This window comes from Vigna umbellata, chromosome 3 (genome assembly GCF_029865625.1).
Source record: "Vigna umbellata cultivar VRB3 chromosome 3, Vumbellata_1.0, whole genome shotgun sequence".
In the NCBI taxonomy this organism is placed as follows: domain Eukaryota; kingdom Viridiplantae; phylum Streptophyta; class Magnoliopsida; order Fabales; family Fabaceae; genus Vigna; species Vigna umbellata.
In genome coordinates this window covers 55,882,377-55,901,582 of record NC_142167.1, presented here as the reverse complement: position 1 = coordinate 55,901,582, position 19,206 = coordinate 55,882,377, and the positions used below count along the sequence as shown (strand labels likewise).

The 19,206-nt window shown below is 38.6% G+C and overlaps 1 pseudogene; it reads left to right on the top strand.

Annotated features, from left to right (window-relative positions):
- Positions 1-18,263: 18,263 nt before the first annotated feature.
- On the top strand, positions 18,264-18,748 carry LOC148203040 (uncharacterized; annotated as a pseudogene).
- Positions 18,749-19,206: the final 458 nt, after the last annotated feature.

Genomic DNA, 19,206 nt, shown 5'->3' with positions numbered 1-19,206 from the left:
CCAGATGTCTATAATATTATAGACGTCCGGCCCCCTCCAGGACGGACGTCTAAGAGGCTGACGGGGTAGTTGAAGAGTTCATTGCTTCAGCCTTTTAAACGTCTGTTAGAGGGGCCCCGACGTCTATAATATTATAGACGTCCGGCCCCCTCCAGGACGGACGTATAAAATCCCACTTATTTACGGATATGCCACCGATCAATTATTTACGTTGGGGTTTTTGTGGACGGACGTCTATTGGGTGACGTTAAAGGCCAATTCTGCACTAGTGATTTTCTCCTCCATCTCCATTATGACAAAATCCACCGAAAATAAAAATTTGTCTACTTTCACAAGCACATCTTCAACCACCCCATAAGGGTATTTAAGAGACCGGTCCACTAATTGGAGCGCCATTCTAGTAGGCCTGAGTTCCAAGCCTTCAATCTTCTTGAACATAGAAAGCGACATTAGGTAAATGCTAGCTCCCAAATCAATCAATGCTTTTCCCACTTCCAATTCTTCTATAGTATACGAAATGAGGTAATGATGCATACCTTGAAGACATTACAAATCAAATTCATCTTTAAACATATATGAAACCATAATGAATCTTTCTTCAATTTTGCAGCGCTTCAAGAGTGCATCTCCTATACCAGAGGAAACGATTAGGCAAATAAGGCAGGAGTGGACAACTTATCTTCTACAAAGATGGAGTTAGGAACAGTTTTATTTGTTGTTGAACATTGATTAATTTTAGTTTTATAAGTTTATATATTGATAGTTTTGGTATTGGATTATTTTGTACATTAAGTAGAACTTTCTTTATATGAAACGCAAATATACTATCTATATATTGTTCTGGGACGATTTTCTGTTTTTCAGGTGTGGTTTTAATGCAAAAATAAATTGATTTAAAAAAAAAACGCCCAGTAGACGTCGATTAGTGCACAAATGGACGTCTATAGACATCTGGCAGTGCACAAACCGACGTCCAAACCCCTAAACAACCCGTTCAGCCATATAGACGTCCGGGGTGCCTTCGCCGGACGTCTATATAGACGTCGGGTCTGCCACAACGGACATCTATATAGACGTCGGGCCTGACACAACAGACGTCTATATAGACGTCCGGCCTGACACAATAGACGTCTGACTAACGTTACCCACAAAGACGTCGATTTCAGGTGGGACGTCAAAAAGCCAAAATAACAGACGTCTAAAGCCATTTTTGCACTAGCGAATGGAGATGTGCTAATCATTTTGGGGAGACCATAGTTTACTACAAACTCGATCTTTTTGGATAAATAACATACTTTATTCCAATAGCATTGCGGAAGCAAAAATCAAAAATCATAAACGCAGTCCTTGCAAAATACAAATAAAATATAATCTTTGCCGAAAACACTAAATCTGAAAAGAAAATTTAAATAACAAAATCACTAAAATCCCAGAAGAATTAATTTCCCTTTTCTCGTCACACTACTGCACTCCAGCATCATCTACAACACCATCTACTCCCGTACAAGTACGATCATTGCAGGTGGAAACCACAACCACAAACATGGAAGGGTGAGCAACAAAAAAACAACATCATAGAATATAATACAGTAAAACAACATTAAACACAGGCTATATGAAGTAATAGTATCCTATCCGAACACTTAAACATATCATATCAATCCATCTATAGAACAATGTCGTTCCCTCGCACTTTGTCATCCCAACCTGTTACGCAAAACAGGGCGATTCGAGTCGTCCTCCATCGCAACTTCAGACCTATCTCTCCAACATCAAAATGGGCGAGACATTCACCTCCTTACGCAAAAGGAAGTGACACTCAAATTTTTGTCTCTGCACGAGACTCAACATCCTTATCGTAACGCAATACGAAAAGCTCACACATACCCGACAACCGTACGAGAAAAATAACAGAGTTTCATATTCTCATCATAAATCCATACACGTTCTCAATAACATGAATTAATCAACAAATCACACGGTTTATCTCACCATTCTCAAGATATTCCATAAATAGTATCAACAATATACATAAAACCATCAAAATTTGAAGTCCGAAACGTAACAAAGTTTCAAATCAACGAACAACAGAGGAAAGAAAACACAACTCTCATACTTACACTCGTGATGGCACCCAACAAAGCACCCGTTTTACCACCTGGGACATATATCAACAAAGAAATCATCTTTACACTAAAGTTCCTACATGAACTTGCAACGTACACCCAACTTTATTATACAAATATATAAATTTATACTGAATCGCTATTAACTTTCGTAACTCCCAACGTTTTATATATATATGTATATATATTGTATTAATATTATATTACGCAACTCCCTCCTTCTATATATATATATATATATATATATATATATATATATATATATATATATAATATATATATATATATATATATATATATATATATATATATATATATATATTACGTATACCTATATTATATTAATATAATATATTAACATACTTTCATTATATATTTATGATATTATATAATATATATATATATTATATATTTGCCAATTCGCTGGAGGGTCTGGTAAAAAATTATGATCAATAATAAACGAGAAGAGTGACACGGGTAAGTGAGAAAAAAAAATTGGATATGCTTTTTATTCTACAGATATGATGTTCTTTGTTTTAGCATATAATCATAAACATAAGCCTTCAATTGCTATATGTTTCTCTGCATGAGGTTGCTTTGATAGCTCTAATGATGAGGCTGCTTTGAAGTCACTTTCAGCCATGAATCTGCATGGATGACTGACGAGGAATTTGCAACGGAAATGATTGCTGGTGTAATCCCAAATGTCATTTGTTGTCTTCAAGTAAGTGTAGATTTTTCCAAGGTTAATCAGTGAATGTTAGGTGCTTATTGCTCCATTATCTTCTTAATGGATAATTTCTTCATTTTAATAATTGCAGGAGTTCCCTCCAAAGAGCAAGCTAGATCCCACTCTCTGGTGATCAAACTAGTACTGTAACAAAAGAAAAGTTGGAGATTAACATGGATGGGGTCACAGTGGAAGAAGTATATATATATATATATATATATATATATATATATATATATATATATATATATATATATATATATATATATATATATATAAACATACATGTGTCATAGCTCCATATGATAATATTTATACCTATAGCCATATAATAATGACCACTGCATTATTTCCAACAACTGCCTACTTTTCAAGGACATATAATATTGGTCAAGTGGAAACTGATAGGGTACATCAGCTGACACAACAATTTGAATTTATTTAATGTTTTAGAAATATAAAACAACTAATGTTTTATATTCCTTACTTAGTTTAATTTGGAATTATTAAACAACTATTCCTTGTGATTACGGTGATCATTGAAATTAAATTCTGTGAAACACAAGCACTTGCGCTGCTAAGAGATTGTTCATAATATTTAGCACATATATAGTATATGCGGATATGGGTTTATTATTGACAGTTTTTTTTTTTTGGTGTTGTAGGTTAAATACTCCTGTAGTGATGGAGCCATTTGCAATAGCAACAAACAAGAATCTCAGTGTGATTCACCCCATTTGTAAGCTTCTTTATCCTCACTATCATGATACCATTAATATCAATGCACTTGCTAGGCAAAACCTGATTAATGCAAATGGCATTATAGAACAATCATTTTTGCCTGGAAAGTATTTGTAACGAGGGAAGACCATGAAAACATGAGGGTGGAAGAAACACGTGGAAGCAGGCACGTGAGGAAAAAGAATATTAGACTCAATGATTATGATTGGACGGGGATTCATTAAATAGAAGTTTGTTAGAGGAGGGAGGGTGTGCTGTCATTTACGTATTCTCTGACTTCTTTTTGTCCTGTGCATTTCTTCATTGCTGCCATTTCATTTTCTGTTATATGAACTTTTATACTCAGAATATTTGGAGGACGTTTTTTTTACAGAGGATTACGAAAACCATTATAACGTCATTTCATTCTCCTTCCCAAATTTTATTACTGTTATATTGTTGTCTTACATTGGTGCTTTCATTCTCTGAACTATGGCCGAAAACACAAGACTGAAAGAACTAGCTACTGAAATAGCTCGTCTCAAGGACCTTTCGGCGGAAGTTTGTCGCATCGCGGAGGCCATAGAAAGACGTGAGCGAGAGTTACAAAAGTGGATGGAACATTTGACATTACGGGAACAAGATGCAGAAAACAGATTCCAAACACTTGAATCTACGTTGGGATCCTTGCTTCAACCGAAACCACCACCCTCCACTGAGCCACCACCGTTCCAAATGCGTAATGTTAAAATTGATTTTCCTCGCTTTGACGGTACTAACGTTCTTCAATGGATCTTCAAAGCAGAACAGTTTTTCAATTACTACCGCACAACCGATGATCAACGTCTGATCATAACTTCCATTCATTTGGAGAAAGAGGTAATCCCTTGGTTTCAGATGCAAAATCGTGCCAATGCCTTTCCAACTTAGGTTGCTTTTACTCATGCTTTGGAAACTGAATTTGGTCCTTCACCATATGAATGTCCCAGGGCCACCTTGTTTTAACTCACCCAAACATCATCTGTTCATGACTATTATACGCAATCTACATCTCTGGCCAACCGTGTCCAAGGCATCACGACGGAGGCTCTCCTAGATTGCTTTGTAGGAGGCTTAAAACCAGATCTCAAACGTGATGTTATTGCCCAAAACCCCACTTCTCTGCTGCGTTGTGTGTCCTTAGCCAAATTATATGAGGAGAAGTACATTCCCATAACCAGGTTACCAAACACTTCCTATTATCCCAAAACACAAGCCACAAACACCATCCCCACAACCTCACAATCCATACGATCAACCCCCTTACCTCCCTTATTATCCTTACCGCAGTCATCTACATCCAGTTCCCACCCCAAACCCAATTTCATAAAAAAACTTACTGCTGCAGAAATGCAATTACGCAGGGAGAAGGGCCTCTGTTTTACATGTGATGAGAAATTCACCATGAATCATAGGTGTCCCAATAAGCAGTATTTTGTTTTACAAGTGGATGAAGAGGTTCCTATTGATGTCCAACATGACCCTCCGGAGGACATTGTGGAGGGTGAACCTCCATCAATCGTGGAACAACACCTTTCATACAATACATTAAAAGGGTCTTCAGGACTTGGCACGATGAAATTTAAAGGGTCTATCAATGGCATGATGGTCCAGGTTTTATTAGATAGTGGAAGCTCAAATAATTTCCTGCAACCCAGAATTGCTCACTGTTTGAAACTTCCAGTCGAGCCTATTCCCAATTTTCAAGTGTTAGTGGGCAACGATAATGCCTTGGTAGCTGAAAGATTCATCAAGGACTTACAAGTTAAGATTCAAGGTCACTTGCTGCAATTGCCAGTATACTTACTTCCCATTTCAGGAGCTGATTTGGTGTTAGGAACTGCTTAGTTGGCAACTTTAGGACCTCATGTCTCTGATTATAGCAGCTTATCTATCAAATTTTATGTTGGGAATAAATTTGTGACTCTACATGGAGATCATTCATCCCTGCCATAGCCAGCTCAATTCAACCACTTCAAGAGAATGTGCCATACCAAAGGAATTGCTGAGTTATTCTCCTTGTAGGTTCAAACCTCTCCCACCATACAAGATCAATGGCTGGATCTTCCAAAGAATATGGAGCCAGAAATTGTATTGTTGCTCCATCAATACAAAACAGTTTTTGACCTTCCAACAGGACTACCCCCTGATAGGCAACAAAATCATTTTATTCCCTTAGTTGAAGGTGCTAAACCTATGAAGGTACGTCCATACAGATACCCTCACATTCAAAAGTTGCAAATTGAGAAAATGATTTCAGAGATGCTGCAGGAAGGAATTATTATTCCATCCACTAGTCCGTTTTCGTCACCAATCATATTGGTTAGGAAAAAGGATGATACTTGGAGATTTTGCACAGATTATAGAGCTTTGAATGCTATAACAGTTAAAGATAGTTTCCCTATTACCACTGTGGATGAATTACTTGATGAGTTGTATGGGGCACAATTTTTCTCTAAACTAGATTTAAGGTCTGGGTACCATCAAATATTGATTAAAGAGGAGGATAGGCACAAAACAACTTTTAGAAATCATCAAGGGCATTATGAATGGTTGGTCATGCCATTTGGTTTAACCAATGCCCCTGCCACCTTTCAAGCCCTCATGAATGACATTTTTCAAGGTATTCTAAGAAAATTTGTCTTAGTCTTCTTTGATGATATATTAGTATACAGCCCCACTTGGGAATAGCACCTCCAACATCTTGAGACAGTGCTACAGATTTTACAGCATCATCAATTATATGGAAAATTATCAAAGTGTGCTTTTGGCCTAAAAGAAGTTGATTATCTGGGTCATACAGTATCTGGAAAAGGTGTGACCATGAACAAGGACAAAATTGAAGCTGTGATGCAATGGCCAGTTCCCACCAATCTCAAGCAACTAAGAGGGTTTTTGGGACTCACAGGTTGTTATAGAAGATTTATTAGGCAATATGCCTCTATTGCTGAACCTCTAACTAATCTTCTAAAGAAGGACTGTTTTATATGGACTGACGAAGCCACTCAAGCTTTTGATGCTTTAAAAGCTGCTGTTACTCAAGCCCCTGTGCTAATTCTTCTAGATTTATCCATTCCTTTTATGTTGGAAACTGATGCTTCAGGGTCAGCTATTGGAGTAGTGTTGATTCAAAACAAACATCCCATAGTATATTTTTCCAAGAAATTGAACCCCCGACTCCAACGCCAATCTTCTTACGTAAGGGAGTTTTTTGCCATTACTGAAGCTGTAGCCAAGTTTCGACATTACCTTTTAGGGCATAAATTTATGATTCGAACAAACCAAAGAAGTTTAAGAAGTCTCACTAAACAGGCCATTCAAACACCGGAACAGCAGAAATGGTTACATAAATTGCTAGGGTACGATTTTACGATAGAATATAAATCGGGCAAGGACAATGTGGTTGTTGATTCTTTATCTAGATCATTTCTTATGGCATGGTGACAACCTGATGACAAATTTATGAACACCGAAAAACGGCGCCACAAACTTGTTTAACAATCGGCAAGTGTGATCGAATCGTATCAAGTAATAAAACTCGGTAAGACCAAGTATCGTTCTCCCAAAGGACTCACGGCCTAGTTTGGCTATGTGATTTGTTGATTATTTAAGACTTAAGAACAAATTGATTATAGGTTTTAATGCAAAAGACAATAACTAAACATGTACGCATGAAGTTGATCAATGGAAAAGCACAAAACAAACACTTCAATGAATTATATGGATGAGTATGTTGTTGGGGTTATCAATTTCATCTTATCCACTCTCATATATTTTCAGGAATTCATCATTCTTATCATCAATGCTAATGCCACTCTCTAAATTACCTTGCAAGAAGGCCTATCCCTAATTACGAGTTCATACAATTCCTAGCATTCCTAGTAATTAGTTCTTAAAGTGCAGGAGCTTAAAGGCAACCAATATGCTATTGGGAGAAATTCCCCGGATCTAGACTTCCCCGTACGTTCCCGTATCAACAAAATCAATAATCATGGCAACGAATGAGTTAAACAAAGCAAGCAATAAGCAAAGAGGAAAAACCCTAGCTAAAGATGAAAGAAAGCATATATCTTAATATAAGACATTAAATCAAATTCCATATATGAGAGTTTCACAAGACTACATTGATTCCCCAACAACAATACAAGGTTTAGTTCACCATATTCATGGTGAAACTAGATGAACAATAATGAAAGAATGAAAGATAAAACCCTAGAAAGGTGAAGAGGTAGCCTGAGCATCCAAAATCTTCCTTCAAGGGGTGGAAAAGAGAGTGTTTGCTTCGTCTCTGCCAAAGATACAAACCCTAGGACGTCCTAAAGCTTATATACTATTCTAAAATTACAGAAAATTAGGCCCAAGCCCAAAAATAGTGCCGCTCAGCGGTAAACTACCGCTCAGCGGTAAGTGCATGAGTTGTTTTCTTCCCCTCAACGGCCAAATCACCCCTCAACGGATCCAACGTGACTGCTTGAGTGCCGCTCAGCGGTAAACTGCCGCTAAGCGGCAGTTGCGGCTTCTCCTTTTGCACTTTTTGATGTCTTTTCTGATTCCATCTCTATCCTTTTTCACTTCTTTCACCAAATTCACCTTAAAACCTGCACAAAAACACTGAAATCAAGCATAAACCTGTCCAGCTCTCTTATTTCTAAAAATATGACAAAAAGCATGATTTCAAGCTAGTTTCTAAGTGTTAAAGGTTGCTTTTAGTATCAATTTTAAGTATAAAAATAACGGTTTTTCAACCGTTATCACAACCCCAACTAGATTTCCTACCAGAATTACGAAAGGCTCTAAATACAGATGAAGAAGCAAAAAAAATCATTACGGATTGTGTAGCCAACAAGCAGGTTGTTCCACATTATGCAGTCCATGATGGCTTACTTTACTGGAAGGACAGGATAGTCATACCTGCATCTCCTGAATTAGTTCACAAGTTGCTTAAAGAATTTCATAATTCTCCTATCGGTGGGCATGCAGGAATCACGAGAACATTTAGCAGACTTGCTCAACAATTCTATTGGCCTGGAATGCAACAGGATGTGAAACATTTTGTTCAGAATTGCCTGATCTGTCAGCAGGCAAAATCAGTTAATTCTCTTCCCTTGGGGTTACTACAACCTTTACCGGTGCCAACTCAGATCTGGGAGGATGTGGCAATGGACTTTATCACCAGCCTTCCAAATTCTCAAGGCTATACTGTGATAATGGTAGTGATGGACCGACTCTCCAAATATGCTCACTTCTGCCCTTTGAAAGCGGATTACAATAGTAAACAGGTAGCTGAAGCATTTGTCAAAATTGTCATCAAATTACATGGGTTTCCAAAGACCATTGTTTCAGATCGAGATAAGGTGTTTGTAAGTCAATTCTGGCAACACTTATTCAAATTAAGTTGAACTACCTTGCACATGAGCACAACTTACCATCCTCAGTCCGATGGACAGTCAGAAGCTCTTAATAAATGCTTGGAGATGTATTTAAGGTGCTATACGTATGAGTCTCCTAAAGAATGGGTCAAATTTTTACCTTGGGCTGAGTTCTGGTACAACACTGCTTATCATCACAGCAGTGGTATGACTCCATTTAAGGTAGTTTATGGGAGAGATCCTCCACAATTGACTAAATACACTCCTCATGCTTCTAATCCTCCAACAGTTCAAGATGACCTTACGATGCGACAGGAAATGATCAGCAAACTGAAACAAAATTTATTACGATCATATGGACTTTCAAATTGGTGATATGATGCTGGTAAAGTTACAACCGTACAGACAAAATTCAGTGGCCCTGAGAAAGAATCAGAAATTAAGCATGAAATACTTTGGCCCATTTCCTATCATTGAACGAATTGGCTTTGTTGCTTATAAGCTGCTGTTGCCCCCAATAGCAAAAATTCACCTTGTCTTCCACTGTTCTCAATTAAAACCTTGCAGGGGAGATCATACTCAGCAATATGTTCCAGCACTCACTATTGATTCTGAGACTCCCCTGTTATTCAACCTGCTGCTGTGCTTCAAGATCGTCAAATTATGCAAGGGAATAAGATAGTAAAACATTTATTGATCCAATGGGAAGGGTTAGAAGAATCAGCTCCTACATGGGAAGATGAAAGTGCCTTACGTAAAGCCTATCCAACATTCAACCTTTAGGACAAGGTTAATTTTAAAGGAGGAGGAATTCACTACAATAAAACATGGAATTACCGACGGCTTTTTATCGACGGACTTAGTTCCGTCGGTAAATTATGCATTACCGACGGCTTTTACCGACGGATGCAAAAAAATGTATTTTACCGACGGATATGGGCCTTCGGTAATTACCGACGGCCAAAAGCCTTCGGTAAAGCCTTCGGTAATTACCGACGGCCAAAAGCCTTCGGTAAAGCCTTCGGTGAAAAGAGCGGCAAAATTCCCGCCCATTTTTTCACTCTCTCTATGCAAAGTTTATACATTTTTATCACTCACAAATCGCTTTCTCTGCTATATTTCTCACCTTTTCTCACCTTCTGCCACCATTTTTCTCTACTGTGCAACCATCTTCCCACACTGTCACCGGTGCCGCTGGGAGAACGCCACCGCAGCCTTTGGGAGGACGCGACCGCTGCCATGGGAGGACGTCGTCGCTGCTGTGGGAGGACGCCGCCGCTGCTGTGGGAGGACGCCGCCGCTGCTGTGGGAGAAGTGCCGCTGCCGTGGGAGAAGCGCCGCTGCCGTGGGAGAAGCGCCGCTGCCGTGGGAGGACGCCGCTGCTGCCATGGGAGAAGCGCCGCTGCCGTGGGTGAAGCGCCGCTGCCGTCGCTGGAGAGGACCACCGTTGCCATGGAAGAACACCACCGTGCAAGCTTCACTGACATTAGGAATTTTTTCAATTTTAGGGTTTCTAAAACAATTAAAGAACCAAAGTGTAGCCTCTGATTTTGGTTTTGGAATGAATAAAATTGTTGTTTTGGTTTAGGAATGAAGAAATTTGGGTAAAAAAAACTGAAAAACGAAGGATACAGGAGAATGGAAAAGAGGAAGAAGATGAACCAGATCGACGTATTTACCGACGGACTTACCGAAGGCTTTTGGCCTTCGGTAATTACCGAAGGATTTTGGCCGTCGGTAAAGCCTTCGGTAATTACCGACGACCAAAAGCCGTCGGTAACTGTTACCGACAACGATATTACCGACGGTCATTTGTCCGTCGGAAAAATCGCATTACCGAAGGCTTTTGGCCGTTTCCGAAGGATTTTGGCCGTCGATAATAATTGTTTTTTGGTTGTGATTGTAACGAGGGAAGACCATGAAAACATGAGGGTGGAAGAAACACATGGAAGCAGGCGCGTGAGGAAAAAGAATATTAGACTCAATGATTATGATTGGATGGGGATTCATTAAATAGAAGTTTGTTAGAGGAGGGAGGGTGTGCTGTCATTTACGTATTCTCTAACTTCTTCTTTTTGTCCTGTGCATTTCTTCACTGCTGCCATTTCCTTTTCTGTTATATGAACTTTTATACTCAGAATATTTGGAGGACGTTTTTTTACAAAGGATTACGAAAACCATTATAACGTCATTTCATTCTCCTTCCCAAATTTTATTACTGTTATATTGTTGTCTTATAGTATTCTATGAAGATGAGTTCAGTTGTTTACAAGAATTGGGTTTTCACTGGTGGACTAAAGGATGATAAACTTCCTGATATGGTAACTTGCTTTGTTCTCTTTTTTTAAGTATTTTCATTTTATTTAAACCTTCGTTGCTTACTCTCATGAAATAATGCAGGTCGACATTTCATTATTTACTATTGACGATGACATTTAACATAGTGGTTTCAAGAGCCATGCTAATACTGATCCACAGGAGCAATCCTCACAAAATCTAAGCCTGTTGAGTGTTGATGACATATTGGGCTCGGTAAGTTCTTGTCATTAACATATACACACTTATAAGGAAAAAATCACTTTCTTTACTTTCCTCTGCTCATTCTAATGTAAATGGTAATTTCTGTTTTTATATTTAAATTTTAATTATTAAAAATTGAAGTAATGAATTTTATCATAAAAGTTCAAGCAAAATAGTATAAAAGTTTCTTATAATGCAACTAACTAGAATTAGTATTGGCGTAACATTTAAGGTATTATTATAAAAACTAATAAATTTATCGTAAATGACAATTATAAAAGGTTTTTACAATGTTGTCTTGTGAACAATTTATTCTAATTATAAAAATGATATTATGTGAAGGTTTCAGAGACAACAAATCAAGTAGGAAGAATTTCTATTTCAACACCGTTTGACATGCCACATGTGTGAGAGAATTGTTTGGAAGAGGACGTGTGTTAGAGGTGGACAAGTGGCAGAGGATGTAGAAAGTAGAAGTATTCTATATAATAATTGTTTGTTATCTTTATTTATTTTGTATATTATTTCTCTGATAATTTAGCTGGTGGCAGTATATGTACAAGTACTAGCATGTGATTTTTTATTTTATTTAGCATATGCTCAATGCTTAATAAATAGTTTGATTTGCTATTTGAGTATTAAATTTATTTTATTGGTTAGTCTTTTTTTTATTGAAATTTTCAAGATACTGACTCGATTCAAAAGAGAACCGAGGCGAAAAGTACTTAAAAAAACGGGGGTAAAATCCTACTGCCTCGGTTACTTTTGAACTGAGGCAAAATCGTACCTCTTTTGCCTCAGTTACTTTTGAACCGAAGCAAAATCCTATCCTTTTTGTCTCGGTTCACAACCGAGGTAAAAAGGGATAGAATTTTTGTCTCGCTTGTATATGCCTCGGCTCCAGAACCGCTGTCTATGGGCAAAAATAATCGTTGTCGTTTCCCTGAACTGCACTAGTGGAGAGAGGCTTGCGTCATAACATATTGAAGGCGCTCATTCATTTAAAGATGAAAGAGTTTCCAGCACTGGTGGAGGAGGCCCTGGTAGCAGAGCGAATGGAGGAGAGCCAACATCGCGTGGTAAGACCACAGAAGAGTAGTTTCTCTGGAGGTAGGAATCAGAATAAGCCATATAACAGGCCATTGAGGGATAAATCGGGAATGCTAAAATGTTTTGCATGCGGAGGATACCATCTCAGAAGGAATTGTCCAAGGTTTTCTAATGTCCAGAAGGAGTGGAGAACATGCTACACTTGCAACCAGCCAGGTGATGACAAATTTATGAACACTGAAAAATGGCGCCATAAACTTGTTTAACAATCGGCAAGTGTGACCGAATCGTATCAAGTAATAAACAAGGTAAGACCAAGTATCGTTTTCCCAAAGGACTCACAGCCTAGTTTAGCTATGTGATTTGTTGATTATTTAAGACTTAAGAACAATTTAATTGTAAGTTTCTAAATGCAAAAGACAATAATTAAACATGTATGCATGAATGTTGATCAATGGAAAAGAACAAAACAAACACTTCAATGAATTATATGGATAAGTATGTTGTTGGGGTTATCAATTTCATCTTATCCAGTCTCATATACTTTTAGGAATTCATCATTCTTATCATCAATGCTAATGCCACTCTCTAAATCACCTTGCAAGAAGGCTATCCCTAATTACGGGTTCATACAATTCCTAGCATTCCGAGTAATTAGTTCTTAAAGTGTAGGAGCTTAAAGGCAACCAATATGCTATTGGGAGAAATTCCCCGGATCTACACTTCCCCGTACGTTCCCGTATCGACAAAATCAATAATCATGGCAATGAATGAGTTAAACAAAGCAAGCAATAAGCAAAGAGGAAAATCCCTAACTAAAGATGAAAGAAAGCATGTATCTTAATATAAGATGTTAAAACAAATTTCATATATGAGAGTTTCACAAGACTACATTGATTCCCCAACAACAATACAAAGTTTAGTTCACCATATTCATGGTGAAACCAGATGAACAATAATGAAAGAATGAAAGATAAAACCCTAGAAAGAGGAGGAGGTAGCCTGAGCATCCAAGATCTTCCTTCAAGGGGTGGAAAAGAGATTGTTTGCTTCGACTCTGCCAAAGATACAAACCCTAGGACGTCCTAAAGCTTATATACTATTCTAAAATTACAGAAAATTAGGCCCAAGCCAAAAATAGTGCCGCTCAGCGGTAAACTACCGGTCAACGGTAAGTGCGTGAGTTGTTTTCTTCCCCTTAGCGGCCAAATCACCCCTCAGCAGATCCAACGTGACTGCCTGAGTGCCGCTCAGCGGTAAACTGCCGCTGAGCGGCAGTTGCGGCTTCTCCTTTTGCACTTTTTGATGTCTTTTCTGATTCCATCTCTGTCCTTCTTCACTTCTTTCACCAAATTCACCTTAAAACCTGCACAAAAACACTGAAATCAAGCATAAACCTGTCCAGCTCTCTTATTTCTAAAAATATAACCAAAAGCATGATTTCAAGCTAGTTTCTAAGTGTTAAAGGTTGCTTTTAGTATCAATTTTAAGCATGAAAATAACAGTTTTTCAACTGTTATCACAACCCCAAACTTAGAACTTTGCTTGTCCTCAAGCAAACAAGATGTAACTCAATCTTCTACCAATCCTTATAATGGTTCACTCATTCAAAAATCCTCTTTTCAAGATAAGTAAACTTCAATCAAACTCATGACAAAGATTTCAATCAAGATGTACACATGCTTTGGTGTTCACAAAGTCACTTAATATCCAACAAATGCTATTTTTCATGAATGATCATTCAACTAAACATGGATGTTCATGTGCTCAATGAATATTTCCTCACTAGGTAAAGTGTTTCACTCAAACACAAGTGTATAAGAGGTAATCACTCATTCACTCTACTATCACAATGTCACATGAATCGTCTTTGCCTTTCATTTAACCACAATCAAATAAATTCACAAGCATGCATCATCACAAGGACTTTTTCAATGGCTTATAATGCGGCTGGGCTAACAAGAAAATTGGTTTTTCTGGATCACAAAACCCTTGAGTTAAGAGAATCATATCAACACAATCATTCTTATTTATTCCCAACTTTCCTTTACATTGAGCTTTGCTTTTTCTTTTCTCTTCTTTTCTTTCTCTTTCACATTCTTATTCTTAGCTCTTAGCTCAATGCTTTCAATTTCCCTTTCTATTTTCCAACAACCCCAAACTTGAACATTTATCAATACCACAAAATATTTTCTACTTAACTCAAGGTAAAGCTTTTCAACAAGGGTTTCCAAATCATGTTCAAGGCTAAAGGTTCAAAGGATAGAACACATAGTGTTCTCTTTTAGTGGCTAATCATGAAATTGGCTAATATAAGGGTTACCAACAAATGGCCTTGATCATATGATGCAAACAAGCAAGTAATTCAATCATAGAAAACCTGGGCAAAGTCATTCATGTTTCCAAAGGAATAGCATTCAATCACAAAAACTCTGAAGCTCAAAACCTCACATATAAGCTCATTCACATTTGACATAAACATCCTGCTTAATATCACAATCACAATCACAACATCATGCATTTGTTCACAAAGCTTGTGAATCACCTGTACAAGCATGTAATGTGCACAGCTCAACATCAATCCATATCAAAGTATCATCAAGCATCACATATCAAACAATCACAATTATAAGCAAACCATCACACCAGACAAAGTTTCCAATTGAGTACATCAAACCCTATTCTAAAACAAAAGTAAATAAGTTCAGAACACAAAACCAAATAAAAGCATAAGTCCTGCTCTAGTCATGATAGCATTCATCAGTAAATGCTATCTTAGCTCCCCATCAATATGAGTTGTCATCTGTATCCTCTTCTTCTTCTTCATCTGCAGCATCCTCAAATGCGTCCTCATCATCCGCTTCATCATCTTCTTCCTCCATCTCCATAGCTGAAGCTTCAGCTGCTTCAGCTCTGCCTCCTTGTACCTGCTCTTCTGGCCAAGCTACTACATTATGAAATTCCTCCATAGTCCACCTGTGTGCTGGAGGTGTATCATACATTCCAACAATCATCTCTGCAGTAGCCACCTGCCCTCTGTGGATAGACTGTAACTGTGCACCTATAAGAGACATGTACATGTCCCTCATTTGGAATGGTTCTGCTTCATGTGTCTCAGCAGATGCCCTACTCTGTGCTTGCCCTCTTTCTCTACGAGTACGGCGTGGTGGAACTGGTTGAACTGCTTCATCGCCTCCACAATATTGTCTATAATAAGCCTCATCAATTGCTTTCCTTGGCCTTTCAAAGGGTGGAGATGAAGTATCCACCCCAGCTCTCTTGCAGAGGTGTGTGATTAAGGACGGATGTCCTAAGGGTGCTTTGTTGTTTGTTGTGTTAGCACACACCCTTATCTCATCAGCTATTACCTGTCCAATATTGACATTCAAGTTCCTGATTGCACAATAAAGGAGGAGTGCCCTGCTAAGAGTAATGTCTGACACATGAGAACATGGCTGAATGTTGGCATGAGAAAATGTCATCCAATACTTTGTAAGAGAAGTCAAGTCAGTTCTCCTAATGTTTACCACAACGCCAGTTCTATTCCTTTGAAATTGTCCTCCAGGAACACATAAAACTCTCTCTACATCCTCAAAATCAGCTCCTTCTTCCATACAAAGAGCAAACTGGCACTGCTCACCAGCCCACACAGTATCCAAGAAGTTGTTGATGGAATCAGGATCATACCTGATAGCATGGCCTCTGACATAGCCCAAGTAATTCTCAGCTGGATAATCACCAATCTTTCTTGCATTAGTGTAGAATTCTTTTACCACAGCTATATTGGCAGGTGAAGGGTATGTGGCTAGCTTTCCCCAATCATTCCCTAACAATTGCTCTCCAAATTGAGGAGCAAAGTTAGGTATCATTCCCACCTTTCTCTCCATCAGTAACCTCCTATCTTGGACCACCTTGAAGTGCTTCTCATGTTTGCGAGATAGGAACCTACTAGAATGGGGTTGTTCTGGTTCCTTTTCTTTTCTTTGGATGCCATGGTCTTAAATCTTTTGCCTGAAGAGGATGACATTCCTACATCAAACACAGATACCAAACCACAAAACATGTTGTTAATCATTAGTAAAAACACAGAAAACACCTTATTTCGAGGCTAAACCACCACTGAGGGTCAAAAATCACCCCTCAGCGCCACCAGTGTAGCAATCCAGAACACAATTCAGCAAAAATCTGTTATCTGTCAGAGTACCGCTCAGTGGTAATTTACCCCTCAGCGGTAAATCTGCAGATTCTTAAAAATTTCGTTTTAACCTATCCTAACTCCACCCACATGCAATTTTCAGTTTTTCAGATCAAAATCATTCAGTTTAATCGGTTCAAACTTCGCTTAAATCATCAAATCATGCATGGAAATCAAAACCCCTAAAGATTCATGGTTTAACAATCAAATTCAAATTCAAGAACCCTAGAATGAAAAATGATTGACTTACTTGGGTGGAGATGCTAGATGAACTGAGAATGCTTTCAAGCTATGATGCTCTCTCTACCTACCCCAAACTTAGATGGAATTAGTGATAAAATGAGTGAAAGAGAGATTTTCTCAAGAGGGATGAGGGAAAAGTTGTAGAGAACCTTTGAAAAAGTATGTAGGAGTGTGTGTGCAAAGAAAAATCTGAAAAGAGACACTAAGGCGCAGCTTAGGGTATAAAAATACCCTAATGGGCTCGGGTCCCGCTTAGGGGCAACCTAAGCCCAGTCTGCGACACTACCGCTCAGCAGTAGTTTGCCGCTCAGCGGCACTTTCAGGAAGTGCTTTTTAGAGCAAGTGAAGGCAGAACAGAAAGTAGATCTTGAGTTGCAGCGTGTTATTACAACGTTGGGGTCTGAGCAGGCCAAGGACTTCGTTTTGGGCAGTGATGGTATTCTCCGTTTTCAAGGACGAGTTTGTGTTCGAGTAACATAGAGTTGAGGAGGCTGATATTGGAGGAAGGTCATAGGAGTAGCCTCAGTATACATCCGGGAATGACCAAGATGTATAAAGACTTGAAAGAATCTTTTTGGTGGAATGGGATGAAGAAGGACGTGGTTGAGTTTGTAGTTTCTTGTTTGGTGTGCCAAAAGGTGAAGGTGGAACACCATAGGCCGGGAGGATTGTTACAACAATTGGACATTCCTCAGTGGAAGTGGGACAACATCTCGATGGACTTTGTGACTCATTTACCAAGATCTTTAAAGGGCCACGATTCTATTTGGGTGATAGTCGATCGATTGACGAAGAGCGCCCACCTTTTGGCAATTAATCAAAAGATGTCGATGGAAAAGTTGTTAGAGTTGTACATTCGGGAGATTGTGAGGTTGCATGGCGTACCTGATAGCATTGTCTCGGATCGGGATCCAAGGTTTACCTCGAGGTTCTGGCAGAAGTTGCAGGAGGCGTTGGGTTTGAGGTTAAGGATGAGTTCAACATATCACCCTCAAACAGATGGGCAGACCAAAAGGACCATTCAATCAGTGGAAGTCTTGTTGAGGGCTTGTGTATTAGATCATCTTGGAAGCTGGAGTGAGATCCTACCATTAGTGGAGTTTACCTACAACAATAGTTATCATTCTAGCATTGGGATGGCGCCGTTGGAAGCATTGTATGGGCGGAGATGTCGAACTCCTTTGTGTTGGTTTCAAGATGGTGAAGTTGTAGTGGTGGGTCCTGAGTTGTTGCAACAAACTACAAAGAAGGTGAAACTGATCCAGTAGAGGATGAGAGCAACTCAGAGTAGGCAAAAGTCATACGCCGATCAGCGAAGGAGGCCGCTAGAGTTCAGTGAAGGAGATCATGTGTTCCTACGTGTTACACCGATGACAGGAGTGGGTAGAGCTATCAAGTCAAGGAAGTTGTCACCTAAGTTTCTCGGTCCTTATGACATTCTTAGGAGGATTGGACCGGTAGCGTATGAGATAGCACTACCACCTCAATTGGCTAACCTGCATAATGTCTTTCATGTGTCACAACTGAGAAAATATGTTCCCAATCCAACTCATTTAATTGAATTAGACGACATACAAGTTCGTGAAGATTCACTGTTGAAGCGGGACCACTAAGAGTATTGGATGTTCAGACAAAGAAGTTGCGAGGAAAGGAGATCCACACAGTGAAAGTGCTTTGGAATGAGGAAACTCAAGAAATGACTTGGGAATTAGAGGAATCTATGACAAAGGAATATCCACATTTGTTCAAATACTAGCACAATTTTCGAGGACGAAAATTTTTGGAGTTGGAGAGGATGTAGAAACTGTAATAAATAAAATATTTATTGATTTTAGTATTTTATTTATTTGTGTGATCTATAATATTACATTATCAATTGTGGTGTGTTATTGGGTGAGGAAATTATAGTAGAATGAATATGAATTTATTTAAAATTCAGTTTTATTATTAAATTTTAGAATTTTTTTAGGAAACCTTATATACTAATGCGTGTATTATTGTCTCAACAAAATTGAGTTGGCCTGGTGATAGATTAGTGGGCTTGTGTGTGCATGACTCGTGTTCATTTTCCTGGACCCTTGTGAGATTTTTTTATTTTGATGGAGAGGGTTACTCCCTACACCACCCCACTTTGCTCCCTGTATCACCACATTTTTTTAAAATTTCAAAACTATCTTTTATATTTTAAAATATCCTACACCCCCACCCCTTTTC